A 9,069-nucleotide genomic window follows, 5' to 3' on the forward strand; every position below is an offset into this window, starting at 1 on the left:
TAGGCAACCCTTTAGAATGATAAATTATCAAAATCCTCTAGAAGTATGACATCTTGGAATTATAGGTCCTTTTGGACTTTTATAAGACTTAATCTTATGGGTCAATCTTTTTAAATAATTTTGGATGAAGTCCTAATGGGCTTACAAAATCAAGTAGAATTTGTTTGTGACCAATTTTTTTATTTCATTATTTAATTTCCAAGTGGAGGCTACAACACAAGGCGAGCAGACAGTACACTTTAAAACAAGCATAAATAATAGTCAATAAAGTGAAAATGTATGTATAAATGAATGCATGTTTTGATATTGTCTGCAGTCACAAACCACCAAAAAATAATAATCAATCCCAACAACTATCCCATAGGTCCTCACCAATATACATCAACAATAATTAAACGATTTAAATGATAAAAAAATAGCACATACTATTGCAGTACATCCCCCAGCCACCAGGGGACGCACGTCTAGGTGCAACATTTCACTTAGCCAGGAAGAAAACAGAGATGATTTACCTGCATGCATTCAAAGTAAGTTGTCTTTTTGTTAAGTAGCCCACGTTAACCACTTAACACACGCCCCTGTTTTTTATGCTGTTAGCCTAAACGACATGCCCAAGTTGTGGACAGCACAGATCCCACATAGTTTGAGACTCAGAGATGTGTCTGGTATCATTGGAAAGGAAACACTCTCAGGATTCCTGTAAAAGTGTCTGTGTGATTCTGTGACTTACTGACAAAGAGTGGCAGAGGTTACAATGATGGGGTTGTTTACTCGCCCATAGGTTTGCCTTTACAATGACGTGTGTACAGACATTCAGGGACCTCTCAGCGGGATATAGACACAATGAGGCCACAGCCTTTTGACTCCAGATTTGGAGTCAAAAGACCAAAAGATGAATTTTTCTGAATTATTTTTCAACAGGTATGTCCATGCGTTTTCCTTAGGTCCTTTTTGGAGACTCCAAATGGACACATGGTTACCAAAGCTGTATAACCACAATCAAACACCTATTCACATCCCCTTTGCCTACAATCAAAATCTTGGTCTCTAATGAAAGCTGACGCCATATTATTATTATTATTATTATTATTATTATTATTATAATTACTACATATAACCATATTTTTTTGTTTGGCCATATCTATCTATCTATCTATCTATCTATCTATCTATCTATCTATCTATCTATCTATCTATCTATCTGTTTATTTTGGTATAAGTCATATGTCAAGTCGAAGAAGAACCAACCGTGTACCAAAATGCCGTGTGCGTAATGATATATGGTTCAACTCTTTTACGCACCGGGCGCACGCCGGTTACGCTTGGAGTTTGTTTATGGACAGCCAAACTTAATAGCTTAGTGTCATACACCGTTGGAAACATAGACATATAATTATTATTAATATACATTATATGTCTATGGTTGGAAACCTCTGACTATTGGCTAAAAGGTTATCAACTTCATTTCACCGAATATTTCCATAGGCTGGAACAGCAGTCAATCAAAGCCATGTCGTCATTGTTGTCGGTCACATGTCCTCATTGAGTATGAGACATGTACTGCCTAATCCTAAACACCGATTGGCTTGTGTGTGGTGTCGTCAGAAGCAGGAGGAGCTCACGGTCGTAAACATCTAGTCACGTGTACTCTGAGATGGACGTACAGGTCAGGAAATGACGTAAACGGACCGTATATGGTTTGTTCTTTGTGTTATTACATTACATGTTGGACTAAATACATGGACATATTGAGGAAAGTATTCCGGTTTTATGAAAACGGATTTCATATTTCACAAGAATGGATACTTGGCGAGCTGTACAGAAAGTCCTGAGTCATAAGATGATCGTTGTGGATAAAGGGAAGACTTTGAAGGTATGTAGCATTATAGCTTTTCTTACTTAGCTCAGGGGCTAGCCGAGCTAATCGCTAATACTATTACGGCCGTGAGCAACCATATAAGTCGTGAGTGGTCTTGAATGAATCAGGACAATCTAAGCTTTCCAACGATGTACGGCATGAATATATATGTTTAAGGGTTGGTGTTTAAAACATTCAGAAGAATTTGTGGCTACCTCCTAACATCCGTCCCGTTCCGTAGACGGAACAGCGTGCGATAAGTGCTTAACTTTAATATTAATAAACCTTTGCTGAGAAAATTAGCAAATGCGCTAATTTGTGTGTCTAAAATGCCAAAGAAACGTAGAAAAACCTGGTTTTTCTGTTTCCACTTCATGATGAAACCAGTTGAAATGAGAGGCTTGTGAGGCCTAATAGGTTTTTTGGCCAACTAGAGTATCAATATCACCTCGTTAAGTTGTTATGTCAGACATGTTAGCAAACAACTACACAATCCAGCAGACACAGAGAAACACAGTATTAATTTTGAGTGTTTATGGAAACTGGAAAATGTATTCTCCTTTTAGCTATGTTGTGTTCTCTACCAACTTTTCATAGCCTATTGAATATTTTTAGCTGCTAAATGCTTCCAACAAAGTAGAACTCCACCAACTAGTCACTCACTTTGTTGTTTGGTGCAGGGTAGGTCGTTGTTTATCAGAGGGTTTTTTTGTGGTAAAGACACAATACAAGGTTGATGAGACTATTAAAGCTGTGCACTGTAAACCCAAAAGAATGAACTGAAACAACATAAAACATTAGTGAGACAGAGCTAAGGTGAACTGTTGAGTCAGTACCGACCTCTTCCAGTTTAAACATCGCCTTTCATCCATTTTTAGGTACAGATATTGATCGGTTCAGCATTTGGTGTCCTAGAAGCATCTCAGTAGAACATAAACAGCAAACAGCTGAAGTAAAGGCTTGCTTTTATTTACTTGTTTTTTAACAAGTTTATTTTATCGTCACACTCCCCAGTCTCCTCTCTGGTAACTGCTGTTCACAAGATTTAAACCAAAACCTGTCAGACAGTAACATCTCATACTATGTGGGGCTCTTTTGAAATTAAAAACTTGCAAGACACAACAAAGTATAGCCTACTATCTCAAAAAAAAGAAAAAAGATTTCCTGTGTGACCTAAATCTAAGGATGCTGGTATGATTTAGATGGAGGATTACTTTACCAGATGGGGAAAAGTGATCCCTGTGATCATAACATGTTTTATGGTCCTACTGTAGAATAATGTAGATTATGTTAAGAAAAAGGTAATAGTCCTCCTTCAAAGACTGCTGTAGGTCCCTGGACGTTGCCTAGGGGGAACTACACTTATCTTACCATACTTAACAACATGATAAATGATGAGTTCATAGGGTAACATTTATCTCTCAGTGTGGGTGAAAAGGAGCTGAACTGATTGTTATGATGTTACACAGAGTTCAAAAAATGATCTGGATACCAATAATGTTCTTTTATAAATTAATATGTGATTGAGTAAACATTTGATTGTGCCAGTATATAATTATCTGTATCTGTGTTTATGTGTATGAAAGTTGGAGAAAAAATATTTTCTAATTGTTTGATTGATTAGAGCACACAAACAACCCTTTACATTTACAGAGAGTGTATGAGTCATTACATTTAATCAGCCTGATTGACCCTTCTCCTATTCCTGGGTATGGACGTATTAGTTCTCTCTATCCACACTAATCAATGAACCTTGAGCTGTGTGATAAATAAAGGAATAATTTCTTAATGTCTTACCTCAAAATCTGACCAGTCATCATATGGTTAATGAAATTTGTATTAACTGAGTTCAACAAACCACATATAATCTGACTTTCATTTTAACTATCACACACTGAGTAAGTCAAACCCAACAAAAATGAACAGGAACTTGAAAATCTTCCTTTAAGCAAATTGTTCTACACATAATCATGTATACTTTTGTGTAACTTTTCATCATACAATACATACATACATACATCTTACAATATATTGCAATATGATGTATGTTGTGAAGGGATGACATTATTTGTAAACCTGTGTTTCCGTAAACCCTCATAAGGAAGGGTTGAAATGAATATTTGTACCACAATGCACTAGTGCGAAAGACATTATTTCCTCTCTAAAACAGAGAGGAGTCATCAGAATGGAGTGGGTGATAATTCATAAGAGCTGTTGTTCTTTGGTCTGACTCCTGTCCTTATGCCATTCTCTTCTAGACCAGTGCACTGAGTCCTGTAAAGCTGCCGAAAGTCATCAATACTCCCAGAGAGACGAAGACAGAGGCTGGATGCAATCAATACTTGCTGGCAGGGAGGTAAGATTTTTTGTCTTTTTGGAAACTAACCAATTTTCTTTCAGTTTTTTTAATTTAAAGGGTAAAGTCAGAGTATAACAAAACATGTTTAAACAACAGCATCTTAACAGTATTAATGAGCATCATTCATCACATCACAAGGTAGCCGTGATAGAGACAAACTAATGAAACAGCTGCCCAGAGATGTTGTGCCTAGTTACTGTGCTTTTCCTGGTCAGCCCTCATCCATCACCCCCCATGCCAGATTTATCCTCACACATTGGCCACAGGCTGACTGACTAAGACTGCATTCAGTGGTCCACCCAAATGAAGTTATTTATGGGAAATGGGCCAAGTTTCTTTTTCTAATCAGTTGGCTAGTGTGCTTTAGGCCATTGAGAGAAGCTGCACAAAAATTGCTTGCACAGAGATTTGTGTGCAAGTTAATTATTAAATAGCAAGGAGATGCATGCAGTGATTCTATACCTGTGATGACAACACTCTATTTCACTGCATATGTTTTTTCTGTACACTTTAGTCACTCAAATTATAACTTTAAATGGATTGTATAGATTAAGATTATAAACAGATAGCTAATTATAAATAGTGTACTACTACACAATAGTATGAATTTGTTGTATTCCTCATGATTTGAAGGTTTTTAAAGTGTATTTTTTGTTCCTCTGGTCTATATTGCAGGTTGGATGTCTCTTTACAGCTGTATAGACTTCCTGGGTTGCTGGCATTGGCGGCAGACTGAGACAAACATCTTGATTGGTGAGTTTGTTATGTCCACTTCATCATGTGGTTTATTGTTTACCAGACAATCCTTAATCTGCTAAATTAATAAATCAGTTATTGTTAATGGAACAAGCCTCATGAATTTGTGATTAGACTGCCACCTTGTGCCCTTCAATCAGCATTACAAAATCATATGCACATTGAAAAATATCACAGAAATAAGCACTCTGTACACCTACTATAGAGGTAATGAACACATATGAAAGATAAACCCAACATACAGCATAAAGCCACATTTTTGAAGTTTTGCAGTTTAAATAAGTGGAAAAGTTGAAAGAGCAGCCCCACGGTGCTCTCAATATATGGCTCACACCTTGTGGATATTTGGCACCATCTTGTGGTATCTAATCGTCAAATGCTCTGGAAATTATTTTAGTGCCATTGAAATGATGTAACAATGCCTGTAATACCAGGTTGACCAAGTGACTGTGTAGTAACAGTCGGGCTTTATTGACACACACGGACACAACTCATTGTCAAAACATTTCTTATAACCTCAGGGGCTTTAGATGTATTAAAAGCTAAAAAGGATGATGTGTTTTAAACTGATTGAAGTTTCAAGTTTTATTCATAATATTTCCAACAAATTGTAATTTTCACAAATGTTTCAAGCAATTGTATTTGCATATCAGTAGGGCTGCAACTAACAGTTATTTTCATTATTGATTCATCTACTGGCTATTCTCTCAATTTGTTGATTAATCATCAAAGGTGAAGAAGTCAGTGGTGAAGTATTGAAATATTTAGTTTTGTCCATCAGTCCTTAGCCAAACGATATTCAATTTACTATCAAGTATAAAAAAGAAAAGCATTAAATCATCACATCTGAGAAGTTGAAACAAGGTCATTTTCTCAATTTTTGCTTTAAAAAAATGACTTAAAATTGTTCCTTATCAAAATTGTTGCTGATAAAGCTCCTGTCGATTGACTAATCAATTACTCAAGCCTCTGTCCAGGTCTTATTAGAATGCCTCAAGGACATTCAATCTTGGATGGAAGTGAACTTTCTCTCCATGAACAAAAATAAAACGGAGATTATTTTATTCGGGCAACAAAATCTCCTAGATGGCTATGACAGCACCATTGGCACCCTGAAGCCTCACTGTCACCCATCTGCAAGGAACCTTGGTGTTATTTTGGACAGTGATTTCAAGTTTGATAAGCAGATAAGCTTGATTGTGAAAACAAGCTTCTTCCAGCTAAGATTATTAGCAAAAGTAAAGGCTTATCTCCCCAGGAATGATCTGGAGAAAGTCATTCACACCTTTGTGACTTCACGATTAGACTACTGTAATTCTTTGTTTGTTGGACCCGACCAGTCAGCACTGCGCCGTTTACAGGTGGTCCAAAATGCAGCCGCCCGCCTGCTGACTGGAAAGAAACGGCGTGATCACATCAGTCCTGTCCTTGCATCTTTGCACTGGCTGCCTGTTCACTTTAGGATCCAGTTCAAGGTTTTATTAATTGTTTTTAAGTGTTTTAATGGTCTGGCACCATCTTACTTATCAGAGCTTGTACAGCCTCACAGTACATCCAGAGCACTTAGGTCAACAAACCAGCTGCTCCTGGCTGTACCTCGGTCCAGACTCTCTACTCGGGGGGACAGAGCCTTCTCAGTGGCGGCCCCCAAGCTGTGGAACAGCCTACCTTTCCACGTTAGAGCTGCACAGTCTTTAGAGCACTTTAAAACACTACTAAAAACATATCTTTTTTCCTTGGCGTTTAGTCCCAGCTAGGCGAGAATCCTTGGCTTTTTTACTTTTATTTCATTTTATTTTATTTTATTTTTTTTACTTTTTTATTTGTTTTTTTATTCTAATTTTAGTTTTTAAATTGAGCTCTTACTATTCCTTTATTGTTTTTTTTATTTATTATTATATTGTGTGTGATTATATTGTATTTTAATAACTGTACAGCACTTTGGTTCAACTGAGGTTGTTTTTAAATGTGCTTTATAAATAAACTTGACTTGACTTGACTTGACTCAAATAATCGTTTCAGTACCAATCACATTAAATCCAATCCTCTGGATTTAATGTTATGAGACTGTCCTACACACACAGACACACACAGGCTAAGAGACAAGTAAACCAGGAATTCTTTATATCTTCAGGCTGCATATCTTCAGGCATGTGAAAAATGATAGATGAACCATGACAAGGTAATTAGACAGGATGAAAACAGAGAAAAATACAAAATGCTGTAACACTCATGCACATTCACCTACAGTATACCGTACCTACGTAATGTTACCAGTTTGTTCAAAGTCACCTCATCACGTCTCAAAAACATGTCTCCTGTGAATCTCCTAACTTTTGCGTAAAGCACCAACAGCAGGTGAACATTTTTTTCTTTTAGTGAAATGTCTTGACATCTATAAAACTTATGTGAAATATCGCAACATCTTTAGGATGGATCAGCACAACATTTTGGCAGAAACATTCATGGTTTCTTGATGATTAGTCATTCTGGGTTTGTTGATCCCTGATGTTTTCTCTGGCGCCATCATGTGGTTGACATTTGTGGCTTTGAGTGAAATGGGACAGACAATTCATCACGTCAAAATGTATTTTGTTTGTGTTGATCTGAACTTTTGTGAGGTACCTACAGTTACTTGCCTATTATAAATTTGTATATTTTTGTGTTCATGTTACAACATGTGATTAACATCCAACCATGTGGTATAGCTGAGAATCTGTATTGTGTGTGTGTGTGTGTGTGTGTGTCTGTGTTGGCTGAGCAGAGGCAGCGGAAAGTGTAGAGCTGTTGTTTGAAGTGCTTGAGAGCGCAGAGCTGAGGTAATTGTGTCTGACGGGTGGTGATAATGATGAGGCGCAGATCAGATCAGCTGCAGATCCCCTGCCTCCAACCCCCCGCTGCTCGTCTTCACTTTTCCCTTCTCTCCTAATTGACCGGGCCGCGTCTCCCTCGAGCCCCTTTGTTATTATTTATTAATAATTCATTGCTAAATAATTCACACTCTTGGACCCGCAGTGTTAATTGAGCTGGGTGGGTTGGCAGTGCGGTGGGTGTGTGTGTGTGTGTGAGGGGGGACTTTAAAACTACTGAGGAAAAGGGAAGTGGGCCTTCCTCAACTTGTAGGCCAGCAAAAAAGGGAAAAGATTTGTTTTGTTGTGAAAAGAGATGGAGGTTTGGGGCAAATGGACATTACAGTTGTATGGGTATGTGTGTGTGTTATAGTGAGAGCGATGGAGAGAGGGGAGTGAATTACTGCCTGTTTTGTGTGTAAATGGTATGAAGGGAGGTAAATACATTTTGACTCTCAGACTTAGTTTTCATCAACTCATACATGAATACTTGATGATTTTAAATTGACTGGAAAATACAGCTGTAATGATTAATGGATTGAAAATAATCAGATAGTTTTTTGATAACTGATTAACTGATTTAGTTTTTAAAGATTTTTTTTTCAAGAAATAATACAAAACATTTGCTGATTCTAGCTTCTCAGATGTGAGAACTTGCTGCTTCTGTCTGCTGTGAGTTGAAATTCTTTGGGTCTTGCACTGTTGAACCAATAAAACAAGACATTTGAAGATTGCAATTTGGCCATTTATTTTATTAAAAAAAGACAACAATGATATTTCATCAAGATGATTACCTGTGTAGTTGATAGTTGTTGCTCCACCAAAAAGCACAAGTAGCATAACATTGTAGACAATGACCCTGTAAAGGCTGATAAGTGAATACAACTGTGAATATAAAGTAGAGCTGTGTGCCAATATTAATTAATTGGAGATAAATCGTAGTGGAATATGTCATCCTTTAAGAAACAAGTAACTGCAGCACAGGAATGCAAAATAAATGTCTGGGATAAAATAGAAACAGTAGAAAGATGGTCCACAAAAATACACCAAAAAGTTTATTTTTTAACTATAATTATACTCACTATAATTTCCCTCTCAGTAATATCCTTGGTCACAGTTAATTGATAAACAAGGGGACTGTTCACAGACTTTCATCTTTCATCTCAATCATACATTTACGCCTTCACCAGGGGCCGAGAGACATAATAGGCTGAAAACGACTCAACATCATTCAAGGCATCCAATAC

The sequence above is a fragment of the Scomber japonicus genome, chromosome 2 (genome assembly GCF_027409825.1).
Source record: "Scomber japonicus isolate fScoJap1 chromosome 2, fScoJap1.pri, whole genome shotgun sequence".
NCBI classification, from domain to species: Eukaryota; Metazoa; Chordata; class Actinopteri; order Scombriformes; family Scombridae; genus Scomber; species Scomber japonicus.